We start from the raw sequence: 6,143 nt of genomic DNA, 5'->3' as shown, positions 1-6,143 counted from the left end.
CTGGTTCGAGCTGATAGAAAGGCAACAGTGACTCAAATCGCCACCCGTTACAACCAAGGTAGGCAGAAGAGCATCTCTGAACGCACAGTACGTCGAACTTTGAGGCAGATGGGCTACAGCAGCAGAAGACCACACCGGGTGCCACTCCTTTCAGCTAAGAACAGGAAACTGAGGCTACAATTTGCACAAGCTCATCGAAATTGGACAGTAGAAGATTGGAAAAACGTTGCCTGGTCTGATGAGTCTCGATTTCTGCTGCGACATTCGGATGGTAGGGTCAGAATTTGGCGTCAACAACATGAAAGCATGGATCCATCCTGCCTTGTATCAACGGTTCAGGCTGGTGGTGGTGGTGTCATGGTGTGGGGAATATTTTCTTGGCACTCTTTGGGCCCCTTGGTACCAATTGAGCATCGTTGCAACGCCACAGCCTACCTGAGTATTGTTGCTGACCATGTCCATCCCTTTATGACCACAATGTACACAACATCTGATGGCTACTGTCAGCAGGATAATGCGCCATGTCATAAAGCTGGAATCATCTCAGACTGGTTTCTTGAACATGACAATGAGGTCACTGGACTCAAATGGCCTCCACAGTCACCAGATCTCAATCCAATAGAGCATCTTTGGGATGTGGTGGAACGGGAGATTCGCCTCATGGATGTGCAGCCGACAAATCTGCGGCAACTGTGTGATGCCATCATGTCAATATGGAGCAAATTCTCTGAGGAGCTTCCAGCACCTTGTTGAATCTATGCCACGAAGAATTGAGGCAGTTCTGAAGGCAAAAGGGGGTCCAACCCGTTACTAGCATGGTGTACCTAATAAAGTGGCCGGTGAGTGTATGTTTTTAATGCCTGAAGAAGATCTCAGTATGAGATTGAAACGTGTCGCGACCAAGAAAAAGACATTGCTTTTAATCCATATGATGTGTATGCAGGGCCACTTACTCAAGACTCTGAAAACCTCCTTGTGCTTTGTATCCTAGTATATAATATGAGCAGTCAGACCCTGCAGGGATAAAGTACCCTAGAGCAGTGGTGGCGAACCTATGGCACTGGTGCCAGAGGTGGCACTCGGAGCCCTTTCTGTGGGCACTCAGGCCATCACCAGAGATGACTCCAGGTATCTTCCTACAGTCCCAGACAGCCCAGGACTTGCTGTGCACAGAACTATTTTAAAGTGACAGTGCTACCTGGGACTACTAGAGTAGTGGGAAGGTGTGGACAGATCTGGATTATCATTGTAGCTCCTGCTCCGGCCCTGACAATTCTTCCTGTTTATGGGACCCTGGAGAGAAGCTACAATGATCATCCAAATTTCTTAGAAATTTCTGGGAATTACACGGCTTGGACAGGTATTTTGCAAGTGTTTGCATCGGGATTTTGGCACGTGCGACCGTCTTTTGGTGCAGCTGGCTTGCATGTGACGCTGTCGGACAATCCGACTGATTCGGACTGAGCGCGGGATTTAACTTTCAAATTGTGTCACAAGCCCAAGCACTTACATGCACCACTAATGCACCCCAATGGGGCTCACAATCTTATTAGCCTATCAGTATGTTTTGGAGTGTGGGAGGAAACCGGAAGACCCGGAGGAAACCAACACAAACACGGAGAGAACATACAAACTCTTTGCAGATGTTGACCCTGGGACTTGAACCCAGGCCCCCAGCGCTGCAAGGCTGTAATAAACATAGAATTAAGGGAATATTGGTTGATTTTTTTTTATATTGAGGTTATATGGAGTTAAAAAAAAAAAAACTTGAGTGCTCCTTAAAATACGTAACTCAACGTCTGAGAGAACAAGGCTTTTCTATGCAATCAAAATTGTTTTGCTATGGGTTACACTATCTACACCAGGGGTCTCAAACTCGCGGCCCGCGGGACAACATTTTGCGGCCCCCACCTGGAAAAGCAACGCCCGCCGTGTATTCACGGCGGCGGTCGCGTCACGCTGCATGGAGAGGGCTCACGGGCAGCTCCCCCGGGGGCAGCGATCCGTCTCCATGGTAGCCTCGGGTCTTCCGTAGACCCGAGGCTATTTCGTTTTAACCCCTTCATTACAATGTGCTGATAGCACATTGTAATGAATGAGGAGGAAAATCCCCATATACTGCCATACGGTAGTATGGCAATATATGATAGGATCGATCAGACAACCTAGGGTTAAAGTACCCTAGGGAGTCTGAAAAATAGTATAAATAAAAATAAAAAAAAGTTTTTAAAAAAAAAATTATAATAAAAAAACATTAAATTTCAAATCACCCCCCTTTCCCTAGAACTTACATAAATATAAATAAACAGTAAAAATCATAAACACATCAGGTATCGACGCGTCCGAAAATGCCCGATCTATCAAAATATGATAACGTTTTTTACAATGCGTTTAACCCCGTTACGGAAAATAGCGCCCAAAGTCGAAAATGGCACTTTTTTGCCATTTTGAAAAATATAAAAAAATCTATAAAAAGTGATCAAAAGGTCGTACAGTCCTAAAAATGATATAATTGAAAATATTGTCATATTTCGCAAAAAATGACACCACCCACAGCTCCGTACACCAAAGTATAAAAAAGTTATTAGCGCCAGAAGTTGGCAAAATCAAAAAAATAATTTTTGTACAGGTTTTAATTTTTGTAAATGTATGAAAACATTATAAATCCTATACAAATTTGGTATCCCCTTAATCGTACCGACCCAAAGAATAAAGTAGACATGTCATTTGGGGCGCTCAGTGAAAGACGTAATATCCAAGCCCACAAGAAAATGGCGCAAATGCATTTTCATTGCATTTGGAATTTTTTTCCCGCTTCCGAGTACATGGCATGTAATATTTAATACCATCACTATGAAGTGCAATTTGTTACGCAGAAAACAAGCCGTCAGACAGCTCTTTACGTGTAAAAATAAAAAAGTTATAGATTTTTGAAGGTGGGGAGTGAAAAATGGACATGAAAAAACAGGAAAGGGCCCGTAACCGGTTAATCCCCTTCCCTCCGGTACTTGAAAAAGATGAAGTCGCCGCTCTGAACGCACTTGGTGCAAGTCAGAGCGGCGACTTCATCTTCTTCGATGGGAGGGACACGGGGAGGCAAGTACCGGGGGGGAGGGGGGGATGGAGTGTCCCTGACTGGGCTCAGTGCGGTAGGAGCTTGGGACCCCTCGGTGCACAGGACGCGTTCATAGAGAAAACACGTCTCCCCGCTCGGGGCTTTCCTTGCGCTGGGAGACGCCATGACATTTGAATCTGAATAATGATATTTTGTAAGCGCATTTTGTGTGGAAAACTTGATGCGGCCCAGCCTTACCCAGAATCTACCTCCAGCGGCCCCCAGGTAAATTGAGTTTGAGACCCCTGGTCTACACGGTTACATTACATTATAAACATATCTTCTATATCCAAACAGTATACGCTGATCCTGTGCAGGCAGTCCTTGGAGGACTACTACTCCTCTATCACTTGTACTGAATTGAATGATCCTTTGTATAAATGAGACCTACTCAATAACTATTACATTATAAAGCTCAGGGTTTAGGAAGTACACAACATAATTACATCTCACATGCAGAACACGGAAACTCTCATCGCCAAGGAGCAAATATAGAAATCTCTATCTAGACGTAGGTTCTTTTTGTGTCTAATAGAAAATGGCGCTCACTTACCTATCACTGTACATCTCCATTCTTGGAGAGCAGAGAAGTGACCACAGCATTTGTTCTTATTTTGTGGTCATGTTTAGCAGATCACCAATCGAATACTTAATCAACTATAAAAAGGTACTATCATATCATAGTGTGGGCATTATAGTACCCCAACATCACTGTGTGTATTATCCCTGTACTGTGACATCACTGTGTGTATTATCCCTGTACTGTGACATCGCTGTGTGTATTAATCCCTATACTGGGACATCACTATGTGTATTATCTCTGTACTGTGACATAACTGTGTGTATTATCCCTCTACTGTGACATCACTGTGTGTATTATCTCTGTACTGTGACATAACTGTGTGTATTATCCCTCTACTGTGACATCACTGTGTGTATTATCTCTGTACTGTGACATCACTATGTGTATTATCCCTGTACTGTGACATCACTGTGTGTATTATCTCTATGCTGTGACATTACTGTGTGTATTATCCCTCTACTGGGACATAACTGTGTGTATTAGCCCTGTACTGTGACATCTTTGCGTGTATTATCCCTGTACTGTGACATCGCTGTGTGTATTATCCCTATACTGTGACATCGCTGTGTGTATTAATCCCTATACTGGGACATCACTATGTGTATTATCTCTGTACTGTGACATAACTGTGTGTATTATCCCTCTACTGTGACATCACTGTGTGTATTATCTCTGTACTGTGACATAACTGTGTGTATTATCCCTCTACTGTGACATCACTGTGTGTATTATCTCTGTACTGTGACATCACTATGTGTATTATCCCTGTACTGTGACATCACTGTGTGTATTATCTCTATGCTGTGACATTACTGTGTGTATTATCCCTCTACTGGGACATAACTGTGTGTATTAGCCCTGTACTGTGACATCTTTGCGTGTATTATCCCTGTACTGTGACATCACTGTGTGTATTATCTCTGTACTGTGACATCACTGTGTGTATTATCCCAGTACTGTGACATCACTGTGTGTATTATCCCTGTACTGTGACATCACTGTGTGTATTATCTCTGTACTGTGACATCACTGTGTGTATTATCCCTGTACTGTGACATCACTGTGTGTATTATCCCTGTACTGTGACATCACTGTGTGTATTATCTCTGTACTGTGACATCACTGTGTGTATTATCCCAGTACTGTGACATCACTGTGTGTATTATCCCTGTATTGTGATATCACTGTGTGTATTATCCCTGTACTGTGACATCACTGTGTGTATTATCCCTGTATTGTGATATCACTGTGTGTATTATCCCTGTACTGTGACATCACTGTGTGTATTATCCCTGTACTGTGACATCACTGTGTGTATTATCCCTGTACTGTGACATCACTGTGTGTATTATCCATGTACTGTGACTTCACTCTGTGTATTATCCCTGTACTGTGACATCACTGTGTGTATTATCTCTGTACTGTGACATCTCTGTGTGTATTATTCCTGTACTGTGACATCACTGTGTGTATTATCCCTGTACTATGACATTGCTGTGTGTATTATCCCTGTACTGTGACATCACTGTGTGTATTATCCATGTACTGTGACTTCACTCTGTATATTATCCCTGTACTGTGACATCTCTGTGTGTATTATTCCTGTACTGTGACATCACTGTGTGTATTATCCCTGTACCGTGACATCACTGTGAGTATTATCCCTGTACTGTGACATCACTGTGTGTATTATCTCTGTACTGTGACATCACTGTGTGTATTATCCCTGTACTGTGACATCACTGTGTGTATTATCCCTGTACTGTGACATCACTGTGTGTATTATCCCTGTACTGTGACATCACTGTGTGTATGATCCCTGTACTGTGACATCACTGTGTGTATTATCCCTGTACTGTGACATCACTGTGTGTATTATCCCTGTACTGTGACATCACTGTGTGTATTATCCCTGTACTGTGACATCATTGTGTGTATTATCCCTGTACTGTGACATCACTGTGTGTATTATCCTTGTACTGTGACATCACTGTGTGTATTATCCCTGTACTGTGACATCACTGTGTGTATTATCCCTGTACTGTGACATCACTGTGTATATTACCTCTGTACTGTGACATCACTGTGTGTATTATCCCTGTACTGTGACATCACTGTGTGTATTATTCCTGTACTGTGACATCACTGTGTATATTACCTCTGTACTGTGACATCACTGTGTGTATTATCCCTGTACTGGGACATCACTGTGTGTATTATCTCTGTACTGTGACATCACTGTGTGTATTATCCCTGTAGTGTGACATCACTGTGTGTATTCTCCCTGTACTGTGACATCACTGTGTGTATTATCCCTGTACTGTGACATCACTGTGTGTATTATCCCTGTACTGTGACATCACTGTGTGTATTATTACTCTATTAGTAAGGCCTCATAGTCCATCAGTGAGAAACACTATTAAATAGTAGGGATACTATGGTAGC

This window comes from Engystomops pustulosus, chromosome 2 (assembly GCF_040894005.1).
Source record: "Engystomops pustulosus chromosome 2, aEngPut4.maternal, whole genome shotgun sequence".
NCBI classification, from domain to species: domain Eukaryota; kingdom Metazoa; phylum Chordata; class Amphibia; order Anura; family Leptodactylidae; genus Engystomops; species Engystomops pustulosus.
The sequence above is the reverse complement of the archived record's forward strand: the minus strand, read 5'-3'. Positions refer to the sequence as shown.